Consider the following 24,285-nt stretch of genomic DNA (forward strand, 5'->3'; position numbering starts at 1 on the left):
AAGTTTGCTCCGTGTCTTTTCATGGCATGATAACTCATTTTTTTAAATCACTGAATAGTATTACATTGCATGGATGTACCACAGTTTATTCACTTATTGAAGGACATCTTGGTAAAAGTCTGCATTTTTATGAAGAACAGCTTAAATAGTTCTAGGATGGTTTTACAGGATTCTTCTGATAATGATGACATGATAAGGTGGTTATGATTTGCAGGAAGCTAGTGAGATAGCTTCACCGAACTTTATTGTCAGGAAGCAAAAAGCCTAGTAATATTGTAGTTAAGATCATCATGACTTTTCTAACTAATGATTACTGTTTGTGGCCTCCCAATATGGCCAAAGATTTTATCCTTTTTTTTATGGAATTGATTGCCAGAGGGGAAAAATGATTGAAAAAAGTAGGTAGTTGGATGATAAGTTATTAATACTGTGTTGTTTACTTGAAATTTGCTAAGAGAGTTGGTCTTAAGTGTTCTCAACACACACACACACACACACACACACACGTACACACGCAAAAGGTAACTATGTACCACTTGATAAGATGTACTGAGGAAGGAACAGCATAACCTCATGGTATTCTTGATAAAAATGCATAGCCTCAATCTAAGCATGGGAAAACTTCAGACAATCCCAAATTGAGGAACATTCTACAAAATAATTGACCAATACTCCTCAAAATTTCGAAGTTAGACAAGACTGGAGAGAATGAGGAACTACCACAGATTGGAGGAGACTAAGAAGACATGACAACTAAATGCAATGTGAGAGACTGGATTGGCTCCTGGGGCAGAAAAAATATATTTGTGGAAAAACTGATGAAAATCCAGTGCAATCTATCGTTCAGCTCATAGTACTATACCAACGTTAAGTTCCTGGTTTTGACCATTGTATTATGATCATGTAAAATGTTAACATTAGGGGAAGCTGGATGAAGATAATATGGAAATCTCTGTACTATTTTTCCATCTTTTCTGTAAGTCCAAAATTATTTCAAAACAGTCTGTCCACCTTTCCTTAGCTACCGTCTTTGATCAAGTTGTCATCATCTTTCATCTGAACCGTGACAGCAGCTTCACAACTGTCTCCTTCATTCACACTGGCACCTCTCAATCCCCTCTCCACACAGTATCCAGAGTGTTCTTTTAAAATCATGATCTCACATCCCTGTGTAAGACCTTCCATTTTGCTTCCTATTGCAATCAGAATGAAATCCAATCTCTGTCCTGCAATCTCTTCCCATTGCTCCCTAAACTCCAGGTACATGGGATCTCTTTTTTAAAAACTTATGAAATAGTTCAGGCTTTAAAAAGGGCAGAGACCAATTTAAAATGAATACCAACTCCCCCATTCATCTTGTTGAATCTTAATTTTCAGCTGTCAGATATGCTGCTTCAAATCATTTTCAATAGAAATGAAACATTGGCGCTACAAATAAAAAACCCTAATCCCTGATCCCATTTCTTTCTCTAGAGTTGTTTTTCTTATGGGTGGGAGGGGTGCTTTACATGTTCTGGACAATACTTCTTTGTCAGTTACACACACTGCAAATATTTTTTCCGAGTCTGTGGTTTTGCCCTTTCCCTTTGTTTATAGTATATTTTGTAGTACAGACGCTTTATATTAAATGCAGTTCAATTTTCTGTGTGGTTTGCATTTTTTGTGACTTGTTTAAAGAACCCTTTCCCACTTAAATATCATGCAGACATTCTTTGATGTTCTCTCTCAATAACTTTAAATTTTTATTTTTTTATACCATAGTGCCTTTGCTCTTGCAATTTCTTGTAACACCTGCCACCATATCTGTGCCTGGCTGGTCCTTTCTTGCCATTCAGCTCTCTGCTTAAATGTGACTTCCTTATCAGACCTCTCAATCAAGAAATAACCTCCACACAGCTCTGGTTGCTTCCTCAAATTATCTTGTTTTATTTTCTTCACCACACTAATTATTCCCTGCAGTTACCTTGTTCATCTATTTGTTTATTTTATGTTTCCTCTAAGCCAGATGTGAGTGCCAAGAACAGGGATCTTTATCTCTTGTTCACCATGGTGTCCCCAACTTCTAGAAGAGAGCTGTTGCAGGTGGGGTTTGGCGGGGGCAGACACTGAGGCAGAGTTTAGTGTGCAGGTTGCTTATTAGGGTGAGCCCTTTGGATCAACACCTGTGCGAGGGAGAAAGCAGAAGCAACATCCAGCAGAGGGAGTAGTTGAGCTGCAATGCTGGCCCAGCTGCCTTGGCTCCTGAGGTCAAATGACCTGTTGGTGTCATCCCAGTGGAGCCAGAATGGCTGGGCCTCTACAGCCCAATTCCATCAGTCTTGGGGTGACCCACCCTGGGCAAGGTGGCTCTGCAGCTAAGGCCATGCCTGCAGGGGCCGACAGCTGGACACAAGTCCTCTCCTGCAGGGCCATCTTGATGACCCAGCTGTGTGTGTCACAGGTGCCTGGCATGTAGTTAGCATCTAATAAATATTTAAGTCAGCCTTTCCGCATATCCTGAAACTTTTCCTGAGCATAAAGTAGCCTTTCTGACTAAGAGGATTTAAAACATTTTTAATGTAAGTCCTGCAGAAATCTCCTCTAGAAATTTCGTGACAAGTCACACTCTAACAATTGGTATAATCGTTCCTCCTTCCCTGTGGGCCAGTGCCCTTCTTCCTTTGTTTGAGCTTAGCCCACAAAGGATATTGTTTATATTTTTCTTATTTATTTTTTTCAACTTTTAAGTGCTTACTAGTAAAAATCTGTGTTAAATTTTCTGTTTTTGTTTTGTTTAAAAAAAAAAAAAAAGACCTCTGACTCTCCATGGGGTATTGTATTCCCTTCTCTGAATTTTTGCTTTTTTTTTTACAATTCCTGGAAGCATCCTTATTTCACACTGTCTCTACACAGTGAAGTTAAACTTCGTTTCACCTTACTTGTCCTGGTGCACCCTTAGTTGGCCATCCAGTGGGTCCTAGTTATCACTTCTGCTTCCTTGAACTCTCCCACCAAGGGATCTGATGCAGATGGAATGAAAAAAGGACGCGCAAAATACGAACAGGACCACATCTGGATTACTCCTGGGAAGAAAATGGAAGTCACGTCAGATCACCCTAGAGTTAGATTTTTTTGTTCATTTTACAACCTGTCCAATATATTAGTGTAGGAGGTCACAGATATGTGATTTGGACGTAGGTGTGCATGCTGAAACATTTTTAAGGCTGGGGTGCATAATCACAAAGCAAGATGTTAGTTACCTCCACCATATCTATCCCTTGGTTTGGCGTCAACTAGGGTTTTTTTTTAATGTTTATTTAACTTAATAATCTTAGGGCTGTGCACAGGGCGTATGCTCTCCTCCATGCTTATTAAATGAATAAATAAATGAATGAATGGTATTTGATTATTTTATGTACCAGAACACTTGTGTCACCATAACAACACATTCTCTCCCTAAAGTAGATGTTTATGGCAAGTCATATTCTAAATAGAAGTTTGCTTGATGAACACAGAACTAGAACAGGAAAAGACAGTTATTAGTGTTAACATCCATAACTACAATTGCCAGATTTGGTTATTCCCAGAGGGACATTCTTGCCACGGGGATAAGAATGATCAGATCCATAGGCTGGTGGGTTAACTTTTGGTCCTTTGGGCTTTCCATCCCCTCACTATGTAAACCAGACAAGTTATAACTGCTGAATTAAGATTGTGCTTCCTAACTCATATTCTAGCCCTGCCTCTTAAGATTTTTCACAGGTTTTTTGTTTGTTTGTTTGTTTTAACCCTAGGTTTGGCAGTTGTTCATAATGTCTACTTTCCATTCTTAGGCATTTCCCAACGCAAGAGTACTTATTTTCTTGTGGTGCCTTTAGAATTTCATTTTGTGATTAAATCACTTATTGACAAGTTTATATGGTATGAGGTAGGTGCTACAGCTTTTTCTATATTGTCTTAAGTAATTACTGATTTATGATGCATTCTCTTAATCTTTTATACATTTGAAGGGCTCCAAGAAGAACTGAGAAAATGTCTGGGAAATAACTTATTTTGATGAGCTAAGATTAACACTTTACAGAAAGGATTGCATCTATTAATGTGTTATTTGAGATGCTGAGAGACTTGCATGATGCCTCCTCTGCCTCTGATTTCTCTATATGAAGTAGGCACAATTAACTCTGTATTGCCATCTTTTTCACTAATTATTTCAGTACGTAATTCATGTTAAGTGCAAATATTCAAGGAAGTCTAAAGGTTTTAATGCCCAGTCGACTTGCATGAGTTAGAGCTAACTTTCTGTTATTTATTCAGTTTTCTGTTTTAAGTTGTAACGTGAAATCCCAAGAATGAAGACTTTCTTATAAGGTTCCCCAGCTTGAGTTTGGGTTGATTAGAAATGTCATTGAAAATTGGATCATTTGGGAGTATAGAAAAATTTATATCACAGAACAAAAATAGCAGTGGTGAAGGAACATAAAAATAAAACCACAGAGCATCATCTGAATTTTCGAACATCCCTCTAGATATAGTTTGGGTTTAGAATGAGATTTTGGCATAGTTTCAGGATATTTTGATATTAAATAGAATTTTGAATTGGCTTCTTATTCTGATGTTTTAGAAGGGGGATTATTATTTCAATAAACTTCAATTATGGCTTCGTGTGCTAGTGAGAGTTTTCTACCAAATTAGAGACAAAAGACAATGATTTTCAATTCTGAATCCAGCTGCAGGAAGCAGATTGGTATTGATTTTTCCTTTTCCAATGAATGTGTGAGGACTGTTTAGACATCTGCAAATGGGGTGGATAAAAACTTTATAGTTTCAAAGGTACTTAAAAATATGTCCTTCATATACCTTGCAGCTGATGATGGGAAGGGAAATAAATACCCATCCTTTTTATGTATTAATTTTTCAATCTATTTCATATAATATGTGGGATTGATTGATTATAACTTACGGAAATTTTAATATTGTATAGAGACTTACTATGTTAAAAACTTGGAATTTCTGGGGGAAAAAAGCCAAGAAATAAAAGTTTTCTTTTTCTAAACAAGGAAACAAAAGATTCTAAAATATAAGTTTGGATTTCATAACACTTACTTTTCTTTTTTCATGTAGCAAATAGCATTACATAGTATTATCAATAGGTCATGGGTGCACATAAATTCTCATCAGCAATGTTCTTTGAGGGCCTATCACGTTTATGAACAATTGTGTTTTATTTGGTTTTATTGTGGTAAAAATTTCATATATATCTATATATATAAAATATAAAGTTAACCACTTTAGCCACTTAAAAGTGGCTCCATGAAATTAAGCACATTCACATTGTTGTGCAACCATCACCACCATCCACTTCAATAAATCTTTCATCCTCCCAAAGTAAAAATCTATGTCCATTAAGCAATAGGTCCCCATATTTCTCCTTCCCCAGCCCTGGTAGCCACCATTCTACTTTTGTCTCTAAGCATTTGACTATTCTACATATTGTACATAAGTAGAATCAGACAATATTTAACTTTTTTTTTTTTTTTTTGCGGTACGCGGGCCTCTCACTGTTGTGGCCTCTCCCGTTGCAGAGCACAGGCTCCAGACGCACAGGCTCAGCAGCCATGGCTCATGGGCCCAGCCGCTCCGCGGCATGTGGGATCTTCCCAGACTGGGGCACGAACCCGTGTCCCCTGCATCGGCAGGCGGACTCTCAACCATTGCGCCACCAGGGAAGCCAATATTTAACTTTTTGTGTCTGGTTTATTTCACTTAGTACAATGTGTTCAAGTTTCATCCATGTTGTACCATGTTTCCCTGTTGAATGGTTTTGGCATCCCAGTTGAAGGTCATTTGAGCATATCTGAGAGGGTTTATCTCTAGGCTTTCTATTCTATTCCATTGATCTATATGTCTGTCTTTATGCCATTAACATACTGCTTTAATTACTGCAGATTTGTAATAAGTTTTGAAATCTGGTAGTATAAGACCTCTAAATTTTTTCTTCTTTTTCAAGATTGTTTCAGCTGGTCCCATAAGATTCTGTGTGAATTTTTCTGTTTTGGCAAAAAAAAAAAAAGCCATTGGGATTTTGATAGGGATTGCATTAAACCTGTGTATCACTTTGGGTAGTGTTCACAGCTTAAAAATGTTAGGCCTTCCAATCCATGAACATGGCATGTCTTTCCATTTGTTTGTGTCTTTAGTTTCTTTCAGCAATGTTTTTAGTCTTCATCATACAAGACTTTCACCTTTGAGGTTAAATTCATTCTAATTATTTTATTCTTTATGATGTTATTGTAAATGAATTTTTTTTTCCTTAACATTGTCTTTGTATCATTCAGTGTTAGTGTATAGAAACATAACTGATTTTTATGTGCTGATTTTGTATCTTGGAATTTTGTGGAATTCGTTTATTAGTTCTGACAGGGCTTTTTTTTGACAGAATTTTTAGGGTTTTATATATATATAAGATCTTGTCATTTGTGAACAGAGAAAATTTTACTTATTCCTTTCCACTTTGGACGTCTTTTAATTTTTTTCTTGCTTAATTGCTCTGGCTAGGACTTCAAGCTCTATGTTGAATAGAATACCATTTCTCTTTTATAAAGCCCTGAGGTAAATGTGGTGAAAGGAATCAGAAGACTGCAGAAGAATTTTTAAGTTACCTGCTAAGTGTTATTCAAGAAAAGTGTTATGTGGAAGAACAGGTTTTCAAAGCTGTTGAGACTGGCTTGTTTTACAAGGATGCTGGCAAATGCACCTATATATCACAAATGGCATTTTAATTGATGAAAATGTTGTGACCAGAGGCTTGAGGAAACCTAACCCTGTACTTCCCCTAAAAGCAAAAGTTCAATATTCAGTAACTCAGTGTTCACAGCAAATTTAAAGAATATAACTTCCATGAATAATGAGACTTGATTGTGAGCTCCACTATTACTGCCGTATGACTTCAGTTCCAGTGAACTATTTGTGATTGCCTGAAAATGCTTTCCCTGGTTTACCCTCTCCTCTTCATTTAGCTACTTAGATTCATCCACTAAACTGCAGCCCCCGTGTGAAATTTTATATATACAAAATTTATGTCTCTGCCCCTGGTTCCTAGTACAAAGCTCCTAGAACCCTTGTAAGTTCCTAACTAAGAGCACTAAGAACATTTGTTCTCATATTTGGTCTTTGACTCTGGTTCCCCTAAATCCCTTGGCATTTTCTGGGTGATAGGAGTGTCTTTCATTCTAATGAAGCAATGCTTGGTGGGCTCCTGGATGAGGGCTGGTCACAAGAAAGACCAAGTCATGATTAGAAGCTTGGAACTTTCAGCTCCATCCTCTATCCTCCAGGAAAGGGAGAGAGGCTAGAAATTGACTTAATGATTGATCATACCTATGTGATGAAGCCTCCATAAAAATCCCAAAGGTATGGAATTCAGGGATCTTCTGGATTGGTGAGCACATCTATATGCTGGGAAGGTGGCAGTACCCCATCTTCATGGAGACAGGTACTCCTGTGTTCGGTACCCTTCCAGACCTTGTTCTGTATACCTCTTCATTTGGTTGTTCATTGACATCCTTTATCAGAACCTTTATTGTATAAGAAACCGGTAAATGTAAGTGTTTCCCTGAGTTCTATGAGCTGTTCTAGGAAGTAAATGAATCCAAGGGAGGGGGGAGTCATAGGAATCCCCAGTTTGTAGCCAAGTTGGACAGAAGTTGTGAGTAACCTGGGGTCCCACGACTTGCGATTGGGTCTGAAGTAGGGGAGGCAGTCTTTTGGGACTGAACCCTTAACCTGCGGGGTCTGTGCTAACCCCACTTAATGTCAGACTTGAATTGAATTGTAGGACAACCAGCTGGTGTTGCAGAGAATTTCTTGGTGTGTGAATAAAAAGAGCCACACATCTGGTGTCAGAAGTGCTGTGAGTGTGATAGTAGGGTATTGAGAGTAGAGAAGAAACACACAGGAGGAGGAGTATAATTTTTTTCCTATACACCCTGTCATCCCCAGAAAATCTTTCTGGACCTCAACCTCTATGGTACCTTAGATGCTTCTCTTTTATGCTTGTTAACCCACTGTGGTATACCTGTATCTTGGCATTTATCACACCGATGTATTTTTTAATTTGTCTTCTCCGTTAGTCTCTAAGCTGCTGAATGGCAAGGTCTATTGTGTGTGTGTGTGTGTGTGTGTGTGTGTGTGTGTGTGTGTATTTGTTTGTGTATGTGTGTGTGTGTGTTAGCACAGTGCCTAGGCCATAGAGAGAATCAGTAAGTATTTGGGGGAAAAAAAGGTAATGGTAAACAATATTCATTCATTCTACCTAATTGAAGTTCCTTGGGTCATATCTTTTTAGTAAACAGATAAAATAGTTTTAAATTAATATTAAATTAACCGCTTGTCTCCTTAAATATTTTAAACAATTCCTTTACCCACTTTCTTTATAATTTGAGCTATCCATAGTAAAATTTTGCTGAGCAAAAATAAACTTCCGCTTTGTCCAAATGAGACAATTAGAAATGTGGAAGAAGTGATCTGGATTAATGAGTTTTTACTGTGCTCAGCAAAATTCTAGAATATTTGAGCCAGAGAAGAGCTTCATTTACTTACACATGTGTTAATTAGGCTCTTCCAGGTTAGCTAAGGAGACAGGAGGGGAAACCACAGAAACAGCCCTCACCAGGCCATCTGGGGCCTGAACACAAGGTCATTTGATGGCAGCACCATGTCCAGATTCTGACAGCAACTCTGTGACTGAACAACTCCTAGCACTTACTCCTGGGTCAGGGGCTGCTGCTCCAGCTGCGGCTTGGTCATGGCTTGTCCTGACTCATTCTTTCTACCACTACTCTCTCTGCCTGATTTATGCTTCTGCTTAGACTGGCAAGGGCTGATGCTCTCTGCAGGTCACAAATTCAAACCAAATTCAAAGGATCTGGTTGCTTCAGATAGTCACTCTCCTTCCTGCTGGATGGAGATCTTGTACTTGTCCATCTCCTAAGACCCTGGCCACCCTCTAAATTAGCTGTTCATCAGGCAAGCACTTTCTCCTCGTGTGAGATGGCGAGAAGTCATGGCCCACCTTCTTAGAAGGTGTGTGGGCATGGCATGAACTTGAATTACACCCCTGGGAGCCCCTCCGTGATTCAACAGAGGCAGAAACTGAAGCCTAAAGTCACCACTCTGTTCTAACAATAAATAAAGGAACTGAACAAACTGAAAAATCAATAACTCTTCTTAGATCCATAAGAGGATTAATGTCATAGGGCAAACTTCTGCCCCCCCGCAAATTCAAGAGACAGACTGTGTAAAAAACACAGTTTGAAGAGAAAGAAGCATCAGAACCAGACATGGCAGGGATGTTGGAATTATCAGGTAATTTAAAACAACTATAATTAATATGCTAGCAGATAGCTAGCAGATAAAGTAGACAGCATGCAAGAATAGATGGGCGATGCAAGCTGAGAGATGGAAATTCTAAGAAAAAATTTAAAAGAAATGCCATTGATTAAAACACTAAACAGAGGGCTTCCCTGGTGGCACAGTGGTTAAGAATCTGCCTGCCAATGCAGGAGACATGGGTTCGAGCCCTGGTCTGGGAAGATCCCACATGCCTCAGAGCAACTAAGCCTGTGCAACTACTGAGCCTGCGTGCCTAGAGCCCGTGCTCCACAACAAGAGAAGCCACCGCAGTGAGAAGCCCGTGCACCGCAACGAAGAGTAGCTCCCTCTCGCCACAACTAGAGAAAGCCCTGCGTGCGGCAGCAAAGACCCAACACAGCCAAAAATAAATAAATAAAATAAATAAATTTATATATATATAAAAACACTAAACAGAAATGAAGATCGCCTTTGATGAACTTATAGATAGAGTGGACACACGGAGGAAAGGCTCTCTGAGCTTGAGCGTATAGCAGTAGAAACCTCCAAAAGTGAAAAGCAAAGAGAACAAAAATTGAAACAAACAGGACAGATTATCCAAGAGCTGTGGGACAACTACAAAGGTATGATGTGTTGGTTTGGCCAAAAAGTTCGTTCGGTTTGGAGTAAAAATAAAAGACATTTTTCATTTTCACGAAGAACTTTATTGAACAACAGAACTGCTAACTGAATGAAATTTTTGGCCAATCCAATATATGTAATGGGACTACCAGAAGGAGAAGAATGAGAGAAAGGAAAAGATGAAATATTTGGAATAATAATGACTGAGAATTTCCCCAAATTAACTAGACTATGTCTAGAACAGTGCCTGGCACATAATAGTGCTCAATAAATAGTATTTTTTTCTCTGATTCTGTAAGGGAGTTATAAAAAAAGCAACAGGGAAGTTTTAGAAGAGGGAGAGACCATCCTGTAGAGCTGAGGTGAGCATCAGAGATGTTTTGTGGATGAGACTGATAAGAACTGAAAAGTAGTTCCACTGGTTCATTCAGCAGATGCTCAATATCGCTTACATGTGGAATCTAAAAAAGTGATACAAATGAACTTATTTGCAAAACAGAAATAGATCCACAGACACAGCAAACAAACTATGGTTACCAAAGGGAAGCGGGGCATAAATTAGGAGTTTGGGACTAACATATACACACTACTATATATAAAATAGATAAACAACAAAGACCTACTGTATAGCACAGGGAACTAGATTCACTATTTGTAATCACCTCTAAGGGAAAAGAATCTGAAATATATATATGGATATATCTATATATGGAATGAGAATATAATGGTGACCAAAAACAAACCCAAGAGTTTACAATCTGGTGAGACAAACAAATGTTCATCAAATAATCACATAAATAAATATAAATTTACATGACAAGCGAGCTAAATGCCCAAAAGGAAAATGGTGAAATAAATACATTTTTTAATTTATCTTATGTAGCTACTGAAATTGTTTCAAATAATTGTAAAATGATTACAAGAACACTGGATATTTTAAAAAGTGGGATATCGAAGTATAGAGTATAATCCCTATTTTATAAAAACAAACGCGTATTTGCCTACATGTCGGAAACTTGACTGTGTACCACATGGAACAGTGGTTACCCCTGGCGATGAGATTTTGAAGCACAGGCCAAGTTCTCATTAAAGAGTAATGTTTTTGCCAGTAGGCAAGTAGATTTGTTTTTCCATTGTTTGAATCTACAGTTAGAGCCTCTGCATGCTTTAAATGAGGAACTAAAGTTGTAACATGTATTCTTTCTCTTGCTTTTGGTTGTTTCTTTTTCGGTTTGATGGGGTGCAGAGTAAAGAGAAGGTCCTTGAGAGAATAAACTTTTAAATAAAACATGTTTCCAGTGTAATAATGTATTGATAACGTATTACCTTGTATTTAGTCTGAGAAAACCAAAGAGTGCTTGATTTTGCCCTTGAAAGAAACCCAGCTTTAAGGAAATTCCATCTTGTTGATTTGATTTGCTTTTAAACCTGAATGAACGTGACAGATATTACTACTGTTGCCTGACATGCGGTTCCATCCTCCTTCTGGGGCACAGGCAGGGGAACTGTGCTCTCCTGACTGCTCGTAGTTAGGGCTGTCCATGGGACCAGTTCTGGCCAATGGGGAGGATCCTTTCCGGTTGAGATTTTACAAAATGCCAATAAGAGACCCTCCAGCTCTGTTCCTCCTCCCTGTGAGGCAAACACAGAAGTATGTGCTGACGTGGAGACTCCTTCAACTTGGGGCCCTGCGTGACTACGGAGTGGATACCCTCCAACCCCCCCATCCCCCCAACTACCACCCCAGACCCACATTGGACCTGTAGAGTAAGTGAAAAGTAAACTTTTGTTGTTTAAAAAATCGGAAGCATTTGGGGTGACCACGGCTGGCCTGTCCCGAATGACACGAGGGGCAGCTTCGCCTCCTGAGTGGCACCAGCTTTCCCCAGAGATCAAAAGAGCTTCCTAAATATCCGAGTTCTCAATGTGACAGATGCGCTAGCTGCTGCCACTTTCGAGGGACAGTGGAACTTTCTTTTAGAACAGAAAGACCACATTGTAGGCGGATTACACGAAATGCCTGGAGAATGAGTTCCTTCTGTGGTTTCTAAAGGCTGTGTGTATTTAGTGCCAAATACCCGATGACGATTGAAAACTTCCACCAAAGGTCTGTGTGTTCTCAAATAGCATCTGGATGCTTGATATCAGACAAAATATCTGGTCGACTGCTGGACTTGCAAAGTTTTTCGTTGGATAGTTAACATTGTCCATAAATAGGCCTAAAGTCAATGATTTGGTCTCTGTTTGGGCACAGAAATCCTCTGTTTGGTCAAGTGGACTGGAGATTGACTCATGCAGAAGCAGACCAGATGTTTTGTTAAAGGCTTTGTAGCTTTAGAATTGCGAGAAGAACCCTCCCTCCCACCAAAGATACCCCTCCAAAATCCGCTGTCAATAATAGACCATATATTTTTTTGAAATACAAATTTCCTCTTTTAAAATGCAAACACAGCTGAGGTGGTCACAGCACTTGGTGATATATATATACTTGAAAATCACTGAAGAAATGATGTTTAGGTGTTTGGGTAAGTAAGAGCAGGCTGTGAACAAGGAAATGGGATAATTAGAAAGAAACAGGAGGAGAGAAGAAGCAGTTTCAGGGAGTGGCAAAGAGCTCCTCAAATTAAGTGACACAAAGATTTCCCAAAGCTCTTTTCTTCTGCATGCAAATGAAAACTTACTTTTTTTCTCCTAAAGAGGGATTTTAGTAAAAAATGCACAAATAGATTCTGGAATTCCTGAGACACACACACACACACACACACACACACACACGAACAAAGAGAGAAGAGAGCTTTTTCCTGATCAAAGACTCAGTATGTAAACTATGAATAAGAAAGTTGATCAACATTTCTTTTGAAAAAAAACATTGATTTTCACATGTTTATTTGGGCCACTTATTCATATTAAACAGTATTAGAGTGCCAGCCAATGATTTCCACCTTTCAGTGTTCTGTCTTCCATAAATTGATAGTGGAGAGAGACAGGGGCTGTAATCATGGATACAGATCTCCTCTCCGAAACAAGGCGTCCTGGTCTGCTTCATAACCATCTGTCAGTCTTGTGGAGGCCTGATGTCAACTACTTTCGTCTGGGAAGTGTTGCTGCTTCATTGCTGTTGGCCTCAAAATAGGATCACAAAATCCTTCAAGGTCACGTGCAGTGTCCTCTGAAACCAAGTGGAGGAAACCCCATTTCCTGCTAGAATCAGCGGAGCTTCTGGAACAAAAGGTCACTATTGGCTACAATCTCTTGTGTGGCTCTGGACCTCACTGAGGGAACGGGGCCAGACAGACATGGGTGTGGAGCAGGAACTGGCCTCATGCTGCTGAGTAATGATGACTTACATGTCAGATTTTTATCTAACGGGAGCATAAGGGGTTTAAAATCCCCATCCTCCCATCAACCACTACGCAGCTAATTGCAACTTAAAACACAGGCATTGTTCCCATTGTTTCTATTGTCACTAAGGAGGGATATACAATAGAAAATATAGCGAAATGTCTGGATGAAGATAATCACTTGATTATAATCAGATTCCTGCATCTAACACCCCTTCCTTCAAATCGTTGAGGATGTATGTTCAGAATGATATTTTTACATTGGATCTCTTGATGTGGTTAGTCCAATCTCAACTAATAAGTACAGTATTAAAACTCCAGAAGACCCATTCCTCCTCTTCCTCCCTGTTTTTTTTTTTTTTTTCTTATAAGCAACCCACTGCTGCCTATAGAGGTAAGCTGGTAATAAACATGTTACAGTAACCAGCAATTTTTTTGTAGCCAATGTCATCATCAATTCCCCTAAGTCATGAGGGTCCTCTTACTTCTGATCTCCAGATGTCAGTGGTGCTGTCATCCATACTGATCATTTGACTTTCTGCTTCTGTTGAGAAAGACAGTCTTACTTGGGCTTCTCGAGTTCCTATATGTCTTGCTGGGCATGCTGAGACTGCAAGGCCCTGTTACCCGGGCACAGGCTCTGGACGCGCAGGCTCAGCGGCCATGGCTCACGGGCCCAGCCGCTCCCCGGCATGTGGGATCTTCCCGGACGGGGGCACGAACCCGTGTCCCCTGAATCGGCAGGCGGACTCTCAACCACTGCGCCACCAGGGAAGCCACCATTTTTCATGTCTGTTTATGCAGCTGGTAACCTGTGGGATGAGGTAAGGTATCCGCCTTGGACAATGAGCAGGCTAGCTTGCCTCTGGCTGGAAAAGCAGTGGGTTCCCCAAGGTCTACTGATGCTTACTCTGCTGTGAATAACAAAGTCCTTTGTTTCTGACTCAGGATCTCGAGTCGTCTTCTAAGCACCCAGGAAACTGTTTGTAGCTTATAAGTGGGATACAATGAAATCCAGACCTGACAGTCTAGAAAACTGGATTGCTTTTATCTCTGTGCCCTTTCCCCCAAATAGAAAGCCCATAGCAATCAAGAATGAGTACTCTTCGCATTCTCTTTGGTAAACTTATAATGAATATTCAGTAAGCATTCACCGGCCATGATGATATCAGCTTCTACCATGATGAGGTGAAGTGTTGATATCAAGACAATGAGGAAATCACTGTGATAACTTGTACCACCACCGTAGAACAGCACTCCTGTTCACCTCTTACCCTAACTCATGAAGTCGATGGTGCTACATTGTGGAGAGGGCTCCCCATAGGAAACAGACATGAAGAATTAAACTGCAATGATGAGATGCTGAGAATATGGCAGACGTGGTAACTCCACCCTTCTGTCCCCACCCTAGTGACAAACAGCTCCAAGCAGAGCAATCATTTGCCAAGAGGAAAAGCTCACTTCAGGAAAAAAAAAAAGGACAGAGCTGCTACTTTTTTAAAAAATGTGATTTGTTTTAATTTTTAAAAATTGGAGTATAGTTGACTTATTATATTAGTTGCAGGTATATAACATAGTAATTTGATATTTTTATAGATTATACTCCATGCAAAGTAATTATAAAATATTGACTATATCCTTAGTGCTGTACATTACATCCTTGTAACTTATTTCTTTTATGCCTAGTAGTTTGTACCTCTGAATCCCCTTCACCTATTTTGCCCCTCTCCCATATATATATGTGTATATATACATATATGTATGGGCCTAAAGGGTATTACCTAAGTGAAATTAGTCAGATTAGAGAAAGACAGATACTGCACAATTTCACTTAGATGGGCAATCTAACAAACAAAACAAATGAACAGAGCAAACCAAGTCCTAGCTACAGAGAACCAACAGGTGGTGGCCAGAGGAGAGGAGAGTGGGGGGAGGAGTGAAATAAGAGAGGGAAAGTAAGCGGTACGAACTTCCAGTTAAAAAATAAAGGAGTCACGGGGATGAAATGAAGGTAGGAAAAGTAGTTAATAATAATATAGTGTCTTTGTATGATGACCGATGGTAACCAGACTTATCATGGTGATCATTTTGTAATGTATGGAAATAATAAACCACTATGTTGTACCCCAGGAACCACCATAGTGTTGCAGGTCAATTATACTTCAAAGCAAACAAGCAAACAAACAAACAAACTCATAGAGAAGTAGATCATTTTGTAGTTGCCAGAGGCTGGGTGGGAGGGGCAAGGGGGAGTTAGTGGAAGGTGGTTGAAAGGTACAACCTTCCAGTTATAAGATAAACAAGTACTAGGGATGTGATGTACAGCATGATTAATGCAATAAACATTGCTGTATATTATATATGAAAGGTGTTAAGGGAATAAATCCTGAGTCCTTACATTAAACATATTTTTTCTTTTATTTTGTACGTACGTGAGATGCTGAACGTTTCCTAAACTTGTAATCATTTCATGATGTATGTAAGTCAAATCATTATGCTGTACACCTTAAGCTTAACATACTTGCTGTATGTAAATTATGCGTGAATGAAACTGGAAGAAAAAAAAGACAAGCAATAATGATTTAAGACCAGTCAATTGAGTCTTTAAATTTGAAATTATAACTACTTTCTATGAGCACAGAGGCAGATCTCACCTCTTTGACTCTTTTCTGAGCTTTCTTCCAAAGGGGACACTCAACTCCACATTCCATTCTCCTCCTCAGTGTGTCACAGCATTTTCTACATTATCTCAACATACTCCCCCTCTTACTGGACTTGTTAAGATCCATCAGAATGATTTACATTTTCGTGGAGAAAAATCACCTTTTACTCCCCTGGAATTCACATCAATTTCCCCTGTCTTCAAAAGCCTTCTGCTAAAGGCATGAGGATGTTAAAGATTTAATGCTTGGACGGCTTTGAAGTGAGAGCAGAGACCAGGATCCTCCTTTCATCTTGACAGCGATAAAGCTATGATGTGAAGAGGGAGACTTCGGGCCATGTCCAATTTTTTGTTAGCCTTCAGTCCTCCACTCTGCCTGCATTTATGTGTCAAATTGCACTGGAGATGCAGAAGCTGATGAGAGAATTTATTTGCATACAACAGTGTCTCAAATGGTCATTTTATGGCTTTGGGAAAGCATCATCTGAAAATATTGGTGTTCTTTTAAAATATCATGAGACAACCCTGTATAAATGCATTCAACTGTATTTAGTCACCAGCTGCTGTAGAATAATTTAAATTGGCTAATCTTCCAAATTAGAGAGTAGTGAAGTTTGGTGAGATCTTCCAGACACAACGTGAGGCATGGTGAAGATAATATTCACCTGTGTCTTCTCTATTCCTGAAAAATGTAATAGTTCTCTGTTGGTTGTATAAAATTTTATATGACATAATTGAACTTAATTTCAAAGTCATTGTAATAGTAACTCTGTATTCTTAGGGTGATGCACAATGTTTCACGTCAGAAGGTTGGCAGCTCCCCATGCCCTGTGGGAGGGAGGCTCAGCTGATATTGTCGGAGGTTCCTCTCTGGCCCATACGTCTGTATAAATGGTACACTAGGTAGCCATCTCCTGTACTGTTTTTCATCATGAGGATGCAAGAAATTTTCAGTGGGTCTTGTAGCCTCCATGAGTAGCCAGGAAGGAAGCATAATATTCTTCCTTCTGCTTTCAGATCCCCCAAATATAGGATTTTATCTCCGTCTCTTGCTAGGAATCAGCCTGGAAGTGAGCAAAGATTTCCTTTCTCTGGGACCTTCCCTAATCTAAAATCTCCTCTCTGACTTCTTCTTTTCAGCTTGAAGCATTTTATCAAGCATGGGGAAATGGTGTACTGTAAGTTTTATCTAATTGAAAATTAGGGAATGTAAGTTTTATCTAATTGAAACTTTGATTTTTTTTTTCTTCTTCTACATCTGAATCTAGTCTTCGGCCTAAAAGCCAGAATTATTGTTAACTTTAACTCTGTTTCCTTTATTACTGTCCCCAGTTTAGAGCAATCATGGACGCACCACTAAATAGAGATGAATTTGTGTATCTGGGTGGTTCCTATAATAATCTATGTGTTGCCCTTCCTGTGTCAAGATAGAATCTTCAAAAACAAATAGGTAACTCACACTGTATGCAAAAATTACCTCAAATGGACAAACAATATAAATATGAGAGCTTAAACCATAAAACTCTTAGAAGAAAATATAGGGATAAATCTTCATGACCTTAGATTTTGGGAATGGATTCTTAGATCTGACACCCCAAAGCATAAACAATAAAAGAAAAAAATAGATAAATTGAACTTCATCAAAATTAAAAACTTCTGTTCATCAACAGACGTTATAAAAAAGGTGAAAGACAACCTACAAAATGGGAGAAAGTATTTGTAAATCGTTTTTCTGATAAAGGTTTACTATCCAAAATATATAAGAACTCCCAAAACTCAACACTAAAAGAAAACAACTCAATTAAAAAATGAGCAAAGACTTGAAGAGATAGCAAATGGGCAATAAACACATGAAAAGATGTTCAACATCTCTAATCATTAGGGAAGTGCAAATCAAAACCATCATGAGATACCACTTTACACTTACAGGATGGCTTTCATTTTTAAAAATAGAAAACAACAAGTGTCAGTGAGCATGTAGGGAAATTACACCCTCATCCATTGCTAATGGGGATGTAGAATGGTTCAGCTCCTTTGAAAGAGTTTGTGGTTCCTCAAAAAGACAAATATAGAAGTGTCATAAGACCCAGAAATTACAGTCCTAGGAATATACCCCACATTACTAAAAACAGGGGCTCAGATGGTTACCTGTATGCTGATGTTCATTGGAACATTATTCACAATAGCTGAGAGATGGAAACAATCCAAGTGTCTGTCAACAGATGAATGGATAAACAAAATATGATACAATATTATTAAGCCGTAAAAAGGAGTGAAGTTCTGACATGTGATACAACATGAATGAACCTTAAAAATATTATGCTTAGTTAAATAAGGCAGATACAAAAGGACAAATATTGTATGATTCTACTCATACGAAATATCTAGAATAGGCAAATTCATAGACAGAAAGTGGAGTAGAGCTTACCAGGAGCTGGAGGGAGAGGAGAATGGGGAGTTATTATTTAATGATTACAGAATCTCTATTAGGCATGATGAAGAAGCTTTGGAAATAGATAGCGGTGATGGTCGCACAGCATTGTGAAGATAGCACCACTGGATTGTACACTTAAAAACTGGTAAAATGACAGCAACTAAATAAATAGGTGGATTCATTTCCCTATGCCAAGTAGATGAGCAGATTTTGAAACATGGGTGTAAACATTAGCTTAAGGCTAGTGAAAATGGATATTTCTTGCCAGGAAGATAAGTTAGGAGCGATACTAAAGGGTGAAATGGAAAGAGCATTGTCTCATAAGAACCATGAGAAGAAAGAAGTATTTCATCCTTTGTTCAGTAGGTTTCTGTTCCTAGAAGAGAATTCTCTGAAAAAAGCATGGAAGTTCCACTTGAGCTCTGTTGTCATCGACAGTTGATTAAGACATCCCACACCAGAGGATATTTGGGTTGGTGGAACTTCATGTGAGTTTTTCTATAGGAACTTAAAAATGTTCCTTAAAAAATTTATATATGCTTGTCTTAGATATTATATCTTATCTTCTTTGTCAATATCAACAAAACATACTAGTTCTGAAGAGGCAGAAGTCTTTGGTCAATTTTTCTCCCTTTCTTTGCTGTGTGAAGTTAGTCATAGGACCCATTAATACTTTAAAATAATTACCTTATAGGGGCTTGGATGACCACTTGGATTAGAACTCAAACTTCGTAACCATGTAAGAGTTTCCTTCAGGAAAATTTGAAATCCTTGGACTAATTTCTGTTGCAGTTTGTCTTGTAGTCTTAACAATTTTGGAGAATAAAAACGGTGATGAAAGTAGGGAGAAATAGTTAAAAACAGCCAATAACTAACATTTCTATCCACTTACACAGCAACTGACCAACACATTGAAAAAATTTTCAGGATTGTGCCTCTCGACGCTAAGAAAGTCTTACTGTGATTTTCAATGAAGTTTTTTTGTTGGAAATAAATTATTTGTAAGCACTTGTCTGTGTAATCATAAAAAGGCTTCATAAATATAGAGTGACACACTAGAGAGAAAAATATACACAGAGAAATAAACACAGGCACCTCACAGTCCCAGACAGTCTCTCAAGATTATACTCCTGTTGTAGTCTTCGAAAGGGATGACGGAAACCTGAAGGCATGAGGAGGAGGGAGACACATGTTAAGTAAGGCGAAGTATTTATCATGTCAGAAATTGGGTGAGGATAAATAGGGTAGTGATTTTGATTAGTACCAGGAAGAAAACAGCTAGGGTGAGCATAAAAAAAGGATGAGTAAAGAAAGATGAGTACCAAAAAATGGGGATTCTTGGAAGATCCATGTAAAATGAATGGGAGGGAAGCGCTGGTGCCTTTGTCTCACGTTTTCAAGAGTCTGGAGTGTGGAGGCGCTCCATTACCTCGGTCTTTGGCTTTTCAAGACTATTTCTTCACTCTTCCACTTCCATAAATTCAGGAGCCTTCTCGCCCTCCAGAATCTATAAGCATTCATGTTCTTGTTGCTCTAGTTTCTGCTGCAAAATTGTTGAAAACCAGTATGAGGGTTCCAGTCTAAGAAGTTGAAAACACCTCCGATACACAAGGATAAATAGCCTTTGTAGCAAGTTAACATTTTGGAAGCCATTTGAACTGTTGCAGTCAAAACAACTGCTTCATCAGAAGCAACTGACCGATTTGACCACTACTTCAAATGATCTTCTAATAAGGCTGTTACAGGAATAGTTGTTTTGTCATTGATTTCTCCATTCACTGATACAAGTACATGCTTTGTGATGTGCGATGACCTACCTCCCTTGAAGAGTGCTTCGTTAATGACTTTTCAATATATCTTGAAAAGTTGTATTACTTTTCAGACACTGGTTCTTTGTTCCCCCAGAATCACAAGATTTTCACTGTAAAACACACTGAATAAAAATGCAATACGAAGTGCTATTTCAACAGTGTGATTTCAGGCAAAGAAATGCTTACCAATTCACTCAAGACAAGTTTTTAGTCAGGGAACAGTGCGTGGAACAAATTTAAATTGCACACTGGGAAGGATGCACCCAAAATGTTTTCCTTTGTGAACGTAAGACAAGCAAAGGGATGAAAGGCAGCTTCTTCAGCTAGTGATGCACGTGGGCTCTTTTGAAGTGTTTTGAAGTGTTCTCATGGTTATTTAGTCTTTATTTTGCCCTAAAGCTATGTTTCTGTGCTGTAATTTCAAGTGTAGATTTGAGTTCTGGGCAACCATGAGCCTCGAAATGGTTGAAAAATTGGCAAAGAGAATGACATAGAAAGAACCCATCTTCCAAAGAATATCTTTCTCACATCTTTCCTCTACCACCCACCATCCACTGTGTCTTTTATTGTATTAAAGTACATTTTAAATGTAAACCATCTATTTACTTTAATCTGTTTATTAATGACAAGACGTTTTTATTGTTCAACTCATATTTTTCTAAGAAGAGTTTTTGGGTATCTTGGGGTTTGGTCTCTGATAAAAGCATCATACTTCTTCCTATTACACTTAATGAACTTTAATTTAACCTCAGTCGTATTACTAAACTCACTTATTTGAGCCTTCCTTTCCTCATCATAAAGTGATGCTAATAAAATCTGCCCTTGGGGGTGGTGTGAGGTTTTAAAAATAGATAAATAAGTAAAGATAATAAACGCTATGAGTAAAGAGTTTCAAGCACTTTAGTGGCATTTATTTATGTACTGGTAAATGTCATGTTAATAATAAATCATTCTTACTTATGCATTAAAGCAGTTTTTAAATATATGTGGTATTAAAACTTGATTATTTGAGAACAAAAAAAGCATAATGGATTTTTTTCCATTTAATGGCTCTTCTCTTGGTGGCAGCATTTCACAAATGAATCAAAGTCATTAAGCAGAAGAATACATTTGGTGGAAAAAAGAGATGAGTAAATTATAATCCCAGCCTTGAAGAAATTTGCAGTCTTTTAGAGAAGATGAATAGATTTGTGTTTAAGAGTATGCAGTATGTAAATACTCAGGCAAACCATGAAGAAACAGGACCGTATCTGAATTTATATGCCCAAACTAGTATTGTCTCCTTTAAAAAGTTTCCCTAGAAAATACACACAGTCATTTCTCAAAAGCTGACTGGATTAAAAAATGAGTTGTGATGATAAAGTAATGGAAATGGTGTCGCGGAGAGGCGCTGGGATGTGAAATGCCCAGAATATAGATAATTGGTGTCTCTCAAGGGGTGACAACCCTCAAGGAATACTTTCCATGATCTACTTAAAGGAGAATATCCTCCCTTCAACATTTTCTACATAAAACAAGAACAAGATTCAGAATAGCTGATATAAAAGGAACATTTGATTGCTAAAGTCCTGTTCAGAAGGTTAGGTCAAGCCCAGATCCCACACTGTGGACATTTTTTTTGCGATAAGAGACAACCACACACCAAAAGAAGTGACTTTGAATAATGAGTTGAGCAGACTCATTCTAGAAGATATTCCTTTCCTGGCTTAGAACTGTTGTGGGGAGGTGGTGGTGGGAGCGAGGGGTAGTCGAATGCCTTCCTATTCAGCAGAAGAGAGCATTTGCAGAGGATATCATGGGCATTCAAGAACATTCAAAGGGAGTTAGATGGCAAGGGGAAGTAAGGGTGATCAACTCTGTGTGATCAACCAGAAGCACTGCTACAAGTAAATGGACACCCTCTCTGGAGCGGGTTGAGATTCAAAATAAATTAGATTGAGAATAACACTGAACCAGGACACAGAAAGATTCCAGAAAGGCACTCTACTAGTCCTCTGACCAAGCTCTTCAGCATACGCTATGATTGGTGGTTAGCATCATTGCCATGTATAGACATTCTCATAGGTTACCTGTGTATTTTGGTATGTTTATTCCATAACATGAGTTCATTTCTATTCAACTAATTTTTTTTTTGTCCCAAGTTTTTTTTTTTAAAAAACCTTTAGGTTTTGTTAAGGGGAGATTCTTGAATTGGATGGACATTGTGAATGGACAGTGTATTTCTGATCCTAATGAACATTGTATATTTTTCCATCCTGATTTGTTGATAAGCAGATATAATATTGGTCCCCTTATAGAGTGAACGGGCCCATTAAGTTAACATTCTTATATTAATCAAGTATTATTACACCAGGATTGTGGTTAGTGCTTAAAATTTTTTTCCCCCAAAATAGATATGTAGAGATTTCTTTAGCATTGTACTGGCACATACCTCTATTTCAACATATAATCTCAGGCCTAAATTGATCATGGCAGGGGAACTAAGATTTCTGTATGTCCCTGCTGGGGCTGGTTATTGTGTGTATGCCTCTTCTGACACATTGTTTGCTCTTCTCCATCCTGCTCCAAGCCCCAAGAAGCTGACCAGGGAAGACTGCAATATCCAGGCTCATCTGCACTCCGGTTTTTAGTTGGGTTTGACAAATGCAATGCAGCGGATTAGAGAGTGAGAGGAGGAAGAGGTCAGCGTATTTATTCCTGCTGCTCCCTGCCTGGGTTGGCAGTGTCCGCATCCCTTTACCTGTGGCCTCAGCAATTATCAGGTGGCTTCCCTCCCAGGGTTACAGCTCTTACAGGGTTACAGCTCTGGTACAGCTCCTTTCCTTACTCCTTCAGGTCTACGAGTCTAACAGGACTTCCTGCTGTGGCCTCAACATCCTTTGTTGGTTCCTTAATCCTCCGCAATCAGTCGCCACATCAAACACTTTTCAGGTTTTCCATTTGAATGAGCCATAGGTTTCCTGCCTGAAATACGTACACCTCCCATGCATTCTTTTCTCATCCATTATTTTATTTAATTCCCATAACACCACAGAGAGAGTTATCACTCCAAAGGTCCCAAACCAGGATCATACTACTAAAAAATGGTAACACATTATAGATTTAAATCTAGATTTGACTGACTCCAAGCCCTCGCTCCTTTCACTATGCATAATTTCCTTCTAGGTTTGTTGGTACTTACTCAGCACCATCCTCTGTGAACTTACTATTATGTTCCCATTTGGCAAATCAAAAGCATCTCTCCCCAATCCTGCCCGCCTCACGCACACACAAATACATTTTACTGTTTACATTGTCATGATTTTACTCTGTCACTGTCTTCATCACAATGTCACAACTCTTGCAGGAAATTTTTGTCCAGAGAGATAAAACTTAAAAATAACTTGTGTTCCTTTCAGGAACTTCCTGAAAAATCCATTTTTAGTGAACATAAGACTGTTTGGCTTTTCAATAGATAGCATCAAACAACCCTTTGCTTTCTAAGACTCTTCCATAACCTTGCCTCAAAGCCTTCCTCTTGCTGTACCCACCAATCCTAAAGTGTTCTATTGTGATCTTACCTAATCCTAAGCAAGCCCTGACCTTCACTGCTGCTACACTGCTCACCCCACTCTACCCATGCACTTGTGCTCCCATCAGTTGAATTGTAGGCTTCCCTAGACTCGGTTGTGTTTGATTCCAAACCTCGTCATTGTAATAATAGAACAACTACGTGTTCCACAGCTTGGCAACTACTTATTACGCAAAATGACAAGTTTTAAAATAAAAATGCTGTTGCTGTGAAAAGTAAGTTAAATACTTCAGAAAGCAAATGGCTTTTTAAAAATGAGATCAGATCAAATAACTATAAAGGAGACAAACTTTAAAGATCTAGAACAATTTTTGCTCTTAGATTTAAGTTGTTTTTCACTTAAGGCAACGCACATTGGAAGAAGATGAATTATGGGTATAGTTTTGCGAGAAAGACCAGATTCACTCAAAGAAAATGCTTTGTGTCTACTATAAAGGATAAGTAAATGAATATGTATTTATGTTTGGTGTAAAATTAAAATTTCCATTACTCTATGT

Source organism: Globicephala melas, chromosome 17, assembly GCF_963455315.2.
Source record: "Globicephala melas chromosome 17, mGloMel1.2, whole genome shotgun sequence".
Classification (NCBI taxonomy): Eukaryota; Metazoa; Chordata; class Mammalia; order Artiodactyla; family Delphinidae; genus Globicephala; species Globicephala melas.